This window comes from Octodon degus, unplaced genomic scaffold (assembly GCF_000260255.1).
Source record: "Octodon degus isolate 3935 unplaced genomic scaffold, OctDeg1.0 scaffold00047, whole genome shotgun sequence".
Classification (NCBI taxonomy): Eukaryota; Metazoa; Chordata; class Mammalia; order Rodentia; family Octodontidae; genus Octodon; species Octodon degus.
In genome coordinates this window covers 11,991,379-12,000,693 of record NW_004524623.1, presented here as the reverse complement: position 1 = coordinate 12,000,693, position 9,315 = coordinate 11,991,379, and the positions used below count along the sequence as shown (strand labels likewise).

The 9,315-nt window shown below is 41.0% G+C and overlaps 1 pseudogene; it reads right to left on the bottom strand.

Annotated features, from left to right (window-relative positions):
• Nucleotides 1–6,716: 6,716 nt before the first annotated feature.
• Nucleotides 6,717–9,020, bottom strand: LOC111817036 (annotated as a pseudogene).
• Between the last annotated feature and the right edge of the window lie 295 nt (nucleotides 9,021–9,315).

The following is a 9,315-nucleotide window of genomic DNA, read 5'->3' as shown; positions in this document are numbered from 1 at the left end:
TTTTAACAAAAGACCTTCAGATGCTGAGCTAGGGATGCTTTGTTTTTCCTCCATGTGTTCCTCAACCTGTAGGTCGTTCCTTACAAAGTTGAGTATAGGTGGTGCCGAAGGAAGCATCCCTCTTACAAAATTTAAGAAGTAAAAATCAGGTGTCTTTGAGAAGTGTGGTAGGTTTATAATCATTTTTATAGCAAAATGAAGAGGAATATTTCAAAGTGTGAAGTGATAGAAGAGTGGTGCTCCCTCTCTAAGGACAGGTATAATCACGTGAGCGGGATAATGAAGGCTTTCAATAAAGACTCGAAATTGCAGATGAATAAAATGAGATGGATTCAAGAGGCTTTGGGGGATAGATTTGGCATATACCTCTGATTAAGTTTGATGGGTATGGAAGAAGGGAATCATTATGTGCAAAATTTCTAGCTTGGGTCATAAATAAAATGAAAGTATGTGATATAGATGAGAAAGATAATTTGTTTCTAATCTAGTTTCTGCCTCAAAAATTATATGATCTTATCCAAGTCTATTAAAATCCAGAGCACATATTTTCTCATCTGGTTTAGTGTGCCCCGCCCCCATCCTCCTGCCTCAGTTTCCCAGAAGGCTAGGATTGCAGCCATACTCTACCATGCCCAGATTTTCATCAGATTATTTTGGTATACTTGTTTTCAGCAACAAAGAGCAATCAGTCACTTCTAGAGTGAACTATCTCCTTGACATTATGGCATATATATATATAGTGTGATCATTGTAGCTGAAGAATTAGATATGAATTAAAGACAATATAGTTAAAGCCCTTAGAAAGCACAGTTTTAGTGCCAGGCATGGTGGCATAAACCTATAATGCCAGCACTCAGGAGGTTGAGGCACAAGGATATCTGCAAGTTCGAGGCCAGCCTGAGCTACATAGTGAGACACTATCTCAAAAAGATGGAGAGACAGAGAGAGAGAGAGAGAGAGAGAGAGAGAGAGAGAGAGACAGAGAGACAGAGAGACAGAGAGAGAGACAGAGAGAGAGACAGAGAGAGACAGAGACACAGAGACAGACAGAGAGAGACAGACAGAGACAGACAGAGACAGAGACAGAGACAGAGACAGAGACAGAGACAGAGAGAGGAAGGTAGTAGGATACTATTTGCTTGCTGGATACATCCACAAAATACTAAAATCAGTATTATTGAAATTCAGCATTTGTACTATAAATAGTGAATAATACACAAATGTAGCCATTATAGCATGGATGGAGACCACTACGAAGCCGCTCTGAGCAGGACTTAACGTTAACCAATTGGCTTTTCACGGTGACGTGTGGCTTTCCCAAGGCCTACGCTCTTGCCTGGAGATGGGCAGCAGACTCTAGTAAGTGAACCTCTGAGTCACTGAGCCCACTGAAGCCTGTGCTGGCCTGTGAAGCTGGGACGCCTCTGGGGACAGCATAGGGCCACAGCTGAGGACAGTTGGAAAAGGAGACTGCAGCTGCAGGCTCCACACTCCTGCAATAAACGCCAGCCTAAGATAAGGCAGCGCTCCTGATGGGCATGATTTACTGCTTGAGACACAATCTCCCGAGGTCCTGCTAGATTCTCACGCTTCCTTTAGCATCTTCATCCTGTGTTTGAAAGCCAATAAATATGGGTCACCCAGAGAAGTTTGTTGTCTGAGCAGAGAGAATCGCAAATTCCATGAGAGAGTTTGGATCCTTCTGCAGCTCTAAAGTGATTTCATCTGTTTCATTGATTTAAGCCTTCACCATCCACTCATTTGGGAGATCAAGGGCCTGATCAGCCTGCGCTAATGAAGGAACATTATTGACACAATGTAGCACAAATTAATTTAGAAAAATCATTTACATGAAAAATTTTAAAAATAGTGTGTAAAAGTTCCGGTGATGAACAGAATACTTAAAAGAACAGGTACAACGTATTTTAAGCTGAATGCTACAGAGAAAAGCCAGACTTCACATCAGATTCCAAAGTTTATGCCTACAGTTTACACCCCTTTTGGTATTAGCATTAAATAACTTACCTCTTAGACCTTAAAAGTTATTGGCTTCCTACTTAGACCAAAGCAAATATATTGGTCCAAACATCAAGAGCATGTGAAATTACATGTAATTAACATTTCATACCAATTAATATATCATTTCAAGATAGGTTTTGCTACTAAAGTTTCGGCAACTAATTCCACGCATAAGGAAAAAAAATATGTATTTTAGAATTGATTCCATGCTGCCATCTAGTGGTATTTTTGTTGCTAATCTTGTATTTCTCAAGAATTAAATTTTGGTGAAGTTTTGTATTCATTTATTTATTTATTACTATTTTGTATTCCCTTTAGATAATAAAAAAGGAATTAGACAAGATACCAGTAAATTAGAAATATTAGTGTGTGTAAAATGTGGGCTAGCCCAACTATAAAATACACATATATAAATTTGTGTCATGAAGCACATAAAATTCGTATTAAGAGAAATTAAAAGTTAAAATAAAAATATCAATTAAAACTTCATTTATCTGTATCTTCTTAAGTGTAGTCTACATCTTTTACATAAGTTGGTATCAAATTTTTTGAATAGTAGCTTTACATTTTCATTTTAGATTTTAGGTTGTTTGTCCCCTTATTTTAAGTAAATATTCTTATTAATTTAAATCTGGCTTGTTTAGAGAAAGAATCATCTTTTCAGATCCTGGAAAGGAAGAGTAAGAATTAAAGCAATTTAAAGAAACACACTTCCCTGGCAAGCGCAAGGGCCTGAGTTCAATCCTTGGTTCCGCCAAAAAAAGAAACAAAGAGGTGTCCTTGTGAGACTCCCAGGTAAGGGAGGGATCAGAAAGCCCAGGAACAATTGGCTGGGGAAACTTGAAAGGAAGAACCTAGCCCCAGGGGCACTTTCTAAGGTGTCAGTTACCAGGAAGTCCCGTCTCCTGCCTGAGTTAGGGCATCCAGAGGAAGAGAGAGCCAGAGAAGAGAAGTGCAGGAAGGGATCTGGGCTGACCAGTCATTCTCCAGGGACAAAAGGCCAGGAGGAACCCAGCACCTGGTGGTGGCCCACTACATCTGTGGCAAGGACAGTGGGACAAGGGCAGCGGATATTTCCCGGAGCAGTACCGGTGACTACGGTGGGCTGGGAAGAAGAGCAAAGCAATCTGCAGGAGACTGCAAGGACTGGACAAAGGTGAGCCGGGAGCTACAGGAGAAGCTTCCCCAGACGCCTGTGCCATCTCCAAAGGATCTCATGTTGTCCCATGAGCCCCACGGCAGCCATGAGGTGTCCAGCTTTGAGAAGCAGGGAGCGTCCCAGGTCCAAATCGGCCCAAGGGCAGTGCGAGAACAAGCATGGATGTCCTGTATACTCAGTTTATAATTTGTGGTCCCAAACAACACAGTAGCAGGCATCTCAAGACACTACACTTGCGCACTAGGCAAAATAAATATCAAGGATTTTATGTTGGACTCACAATCGTCCCTGTGAGGATGATTCTGGTTTTACAGGTGACTCAGATGTGAAGCTAGAGAGCGATAGTCTTAAAGGCTACAAACATGTTGGATTAAATAGTGCTAATATTGAGAGTGGGGGGAAAGAGAGGGGGGAGAGAGAGAGAGAGAGAGACAGACAGACAGAGACAGAGACAGAGACAGAGACAGAGAGACAGAGACATAGAGAGACAGAAACAGAGAGAACAGAGAGGGGGAAGAGAGACAGAGACAGCGAGGACAGAGAGAGAAATGGAGAACAGAGAGAGAACAGAGAGAGAGGGGGAAGGGGGAGAGAGGGAGAGAGAAACAGAGACAGAAATAGACACAGACAGAGAGACAGAAACAGAGACAGAGAGACAGAGACAGACAGACAGAGAGAGTTACTTGTTTTCTCTGCATTTTATTTTTATTTTTTTTATTTTTTGGTGGAACCGGGGATCGAACTCAGGCCCTTGCGCTTGCCAGGGAAGCGCTTATTCCACTGAGCCATCTCTCCGGCCCGAGAGTTACTTGTTTATGGCATTGAAATCACTAATTCATGGGATATGATAAATGTAATAATCCAAAAATTTCTGGTAACTGGGGGCATCACAATTACAATGCAACTACAATTTTCAGGCTTAAAGTTTTATTTCAGGTTAACTAGTATAAGTTAAAATCTTACTCTGTCACCTAGTTCAGTGTTCGTTCCACAAGCTCATCCTACAAAGCCACTAAAAGCGCAGCTTAATTTTCAGGGGTACTTGCAGGGAGTGTTTGCCAAGGTCTGATTTCAGCTAATTGGGTACAGACATTGTGCAGTGATACATAGGAACAGTTTAAATTAACCTCCTTTAACTACTCCACATAGCCAAAGTTGAGAGAAGACAAAAGGAAGAGAGGACATTGGGGAACTCCGGCGGTAGGGCTGGCCGTCATCCTACTGTCCCTGCCTCTTGGGCATACAGAAAAATGGCCACCGAGCAAGGGAGCTTCTGGTCCCTGCAGTGCAGCTGGTCCAAATTCACATGGCATTGAAGGCAAACTACGTACTGGAGTTTGAAGACGTGTATAACTTGTCTTTCCATTTATGTATTTGGTACAGGGTCTCACTACACAGCTTGGACTCGTAGTGATTGATCCTTGTGGTTTCAGCCTCCCCAGTGCTGGGATTACAGGTGAGTGCCACTATGCCCGGACTGGGTCACTGGCTCAGCATGCTCGGGGGTGGAGCCAGCGGGCCCTGTGGGACCAGGGATCGAACCCTGGTCCTTGTACTTGCCAAAGCAGGTGCCCAGTCTGCTGAGCTTTCTCGCTGGCCTGTGTATAACTTGAAATATTACATTATTTCAAATATATATATATATATATATATATATATATATAATTTTTTTTTTTCAGAACCAGGGATTGAACTTGGGCCCTTGCACTTGCCAGGGAAGCGCTTATTCCACTGAGCCATCTCCCTGGCCCCATGTAGTTATGATTTATCACATTTATTGATTTTTACATTTTGAACAGTTTTTGAGTTCATAGACTAAATCCCACTTGATCATAATGAATGATATCTTTACATGCTATTGCATTTAGTCTGCTAGCATCTTGTTGAATACTTTTGCATCTATGTTTGTTATGGTTTGTGTGTAGTTGTCCCCCCAAAGCCTCATGTAGTCATAGGGCAGGGACTTTTATCCCAGACCACTGGGATTATGGGTCTTAGTACTGCTGGGATTATGGGTGTGAGTACTTCCCCAGTCAGGGGCAGAGAGCCCGGATGTAATATAAGAGAGACATAGAGACAGACTTGCCATCTGTTGCCATTGTTGCTGCTATTCCTCCTTTTGCTCTCTTGCTCTTTGCTGCCACCATGAAAAGTTGCTTTTTTCCGTGTGCTGCTCCACCTTGGAGCCAGCTGAGTATGGACTGAAACCTCCATTAACTGTGAGCTAACTAAACCTTGCCTTCCCTCATGTTGGCTGTCGGGTATTTGTTCCAGCAATGAGAGAAAAGTAACTGAGACATTATTTATTTGAGGTATTTATTGGAGCCTTCTTTTTCTTATTGTATTTTTGTCTAGCTGTAACACAAATCAGTGTAATGCTGACCTCATAGAATATGTGAAAGAATTCCCCCCTTTCAATGATTTTGGAGCAGTTTGTGAAAAAATTGTTATTACTAAATTTTTAAAAGTGTAAAATCATTTGGTCCTGGACTTGTTCTTGTGGAAGTCTTTTATTTTTTTAAAAAAAGCAAGAAAGCGCTTTATTTAGCTGAGCTCAGCGGCGGCACGTACTCTCGTCTCCAAGTAGGTGCACTCCTAGTCTAGGTGAGGCACAGTTTTTAAAGGGAAACCCACAAGAGTAGGGGGGCGGTGGGGGGATTTCACAAAGCTTATTTTGAGTCAGTTATAACTGAGGGTTAACTTTTTGTTCCCATAGACGAGGTCACATTTTGTAAACCCTACAGGAATATGTTTTACTTGGCTTAGGCATTGTTTTTGTCTCGGTACTTAGAAGGACATGTGATGACCATTTTACCCATTTTCAGGCATTCTGTTTGCTCCCATAGGAAGGACAGCTTAACTCATTCTGCAGAATGTTGAGGAACACTTTCTTATTTGCACAAACAGTCACATTCTTCAGGGAAGGCATGGGTGAGGGGTTTACAAAACAAATCAAGGTTTTACAAAACGGAAGTTACAAAGCTTGTTACAAGATGGAGTTTAAGTTGTTAGCTTATACCAAATAGTCCTTGTTTTTTTGTTTTTTGTTTTTGTTCTTGTTTTTTTTTGTTTGCAAAGTGTGGGTATTAGAATCACTGATTCAATCTTGTATCTGAACATTGCGTCTTTAGATTTTCTATTTTAGTTCAGTTTTTGTACATTGTATGTATCAATATCTTCTAGGTTTCTCAAATTATTTGTACATATTTATTTATAATAATATCTAATGACCCTTATGGAATCAGTCATAATGTCTCCACATTCATTTCTAATTTTATATATTTAATTCCGCTATTTTGTTCTTGGCATAAAAATTTTCATTATTATCTTTTCAAAAAATCAAGAGTTCATTGTTCTTTTGGATTAATTTTGATTTCTATTTCACATTTTTTTCTCTTAGCTATGCTATTTATTTCCTTCTATTGAATTTGGGTTTGGATTTTTTTTTAGATCTTTGGGTGCGCTATTATCATTTCAAAATCTATTTTTTGCAAATTTTAATTTACATAAAGTTTAATTAGTCAAAATAATGAAAATATCAAAATTCTTGAATTAGCGTACAGAAGTGGACATTTAACTTGTGTTGCATGTAGCAATATTTAGTATTTCCACTGATAATCTGTGCTACTGGAAGAGCAATTGCATTAAATCTTAATTCACCGGGGTCATACTTGCAAACTTCTGTGACAGCCTTTACTAAAACTCCACCACTAGCTTTCCCGTGGCTAACTGGAAATGGTTCCCACCCATCTAATTCACAGAGATGCCATCTACATGAACTAATGCAGTGAAATGAAGGGGTGCTGTCTGCTCTATGTTCGGCACCTCAGGCCGACTCTCACAGGCACTGGCAAGTGAGCTCCCCTAATCGTGTCCTAGTTCGCCACGTATCTGGATTGGTCTTCAGGGTTCATCAACACAGACTCTTCCGGGATTGTTTTTCAAAGTGGATTTAGATTCAAATCGCATCGTGGGTTTCTTGCTCATCATAGCACGGACCAGTCTAGTTCTTCCACAGGCATTGTGGATGGTTTGCTTCAGGACATATACTTGTCCCTGTGATTTAATTGTTTCCTCCCTTTCTTTTCTGAATGCTTCATATTTTTGAAGAGAAGTAACACAGCACAGACTGGTCTTGGTATGATGCTGGGTAGTTCAGTATCCATTCCATATAAACCAACAAATAACCAGTTAGAATGTAGACCTACACCTAATAGATTGAGAAACTGGCTGGTAATCTCAGGGTTACCATGGCAACCAGCACTGAGCTTCCACAGCCGCTGCACCTGGCCTCTCTCCAGCTCTGCCAGTTGGCTGCTTTCTTTGTGGCTGAGGAGGAAGAAAGTTCTGGGCAGCTTTATTCCGCCCTCTTTGATCTTTATGAATGGTTTCTTTGTGCTTTGGCCTAAGAATATCTCTTTTCACTGTCTCCTTTTAAAATCTATAGTTTTGTACCCGGATATAGAGGTGTAGTTGTGAAGCTGAGGCAGGAGGATTGCTGAGTTCTAGGCTAGCCTGGGTAGCAGCCAGAGAGAGTTCAAGGCCAGCCTGAGCTGCATAGAAGGGGCCTGTCTGGGGGCGGGTGAGGGAAAGGAGGGAGGGAGAGAGAGATAGAGAGACACAGATAGACAGAGACAGAGAGACAGAGAGATGAGAGGGACAGAGAGAGACAGAGAGAGACAGAGAGAGAACGAGACAAAGAGAGCTCTAATGATAAATGATTTCTTTTCACTGCAAGTTATATAATAGCTACATCTTACAGCATGTAATTTGACATGAATTTCTAAAGAAAAGTCCCTTCCCTACAGATGAAACAACTGACATTTTTTTATTCTGCAGCATCTTTAATTTCTGTTTTTTGAAAAAGAGATCACAGGCAATTCTGGAAACTGCTGCTTTTCCAGTTATGTGGAAGAATTTCCAGGGAGATGGCTCAGTAGAATAAATGCTTTTAAGGGCCTGAGTTCAATCCCTGGTTCAAAAAAAAAAAAAAAAAAAAAAAAAAATCCCATCAACTCTGATTACCTATCTGAGAATAGTGGCATGGACGGTTTAGACACTTTGACATTCAGTATGTGAAATCTGATCACCCTATACATAATACTGTACATATATTTTTCCATTATGTTTCTTGCTAATGTTTTGAATGCAGATAATAGTAACTAAAGTTTATCTCTTTGAAGTTAAGAATAATTGGGTTGAAATGACATTCAGATCATATGAAAAAACTAAGTTGTGTAAAACGCAGACATGCAGACCAACCCTCAGGAAGAATTATAACCAGAATAGGGGAAAGTCACTAAAAGCCTTTCTTAATTCCTTGTACTTAACTTAATTGTCTCCCTCATCTACTTATTTTTTTCTGTAACTTATGTTTTGGTACTTGGGATCACTTGTCAGGCAGGTGCTCATACCACTGAGCTGTTCCCAGTCTTCTCGTTAACTTTTGATTGGCTTTCTTAGAGGCAGAAAATATGACTGCTGAGTCTTAGGGGTAAACTAATAAACAAATAAAATATTCTTATATTCTAACTCTGTAGAAGTCACTGTTCTCTAGTACAATGTAGACTCAAAATTTCGTAACTGTTTTTAATTAATTAATTAATTAATTAATTTTTGAACTTTCTGCAAAGCTTTATTCCAGAGGGGCTCAGGCCTTCTTGGCAGCTGCCTTCCTCGTGGCGGCCAGCACGTTGCTCAGCTCCTCGCGCTTGCTCTTGGTGTGGATGTGCGTCCCCACCCTTTTCTTGATGAGCTTGAGGGCGCGCTTGTCCTTGGAGACCTTGAGCAGCTCCATGGCGCACCGCTCACAGGGGGTGAAGCTGCACACCTCCCGGATCATGTCCCGCATGAACTTGGTGTGTTTGGTGAGGTATCCACAACGGCAACTGTGCCTCAGTTTGCTCACATTCTTAGTCACCTTGTGGCCCTTGTTGAGGCCCACGGCCATGGGATAGCAGAGGGCCATGGCTGCTGTTCTTTGATGGTTGCTGTTGCCATAGCTGTTTTTAAATGTTCTTATTCATTATGTTGCATGTAACAAGGGTGACAGAAGTTACCCTCACAGCTCGCCTTAGATTTCCAGTAGAATGATCGACACCTGAATTCAAGGACATAGTACTGTCCCCTGACTTTTC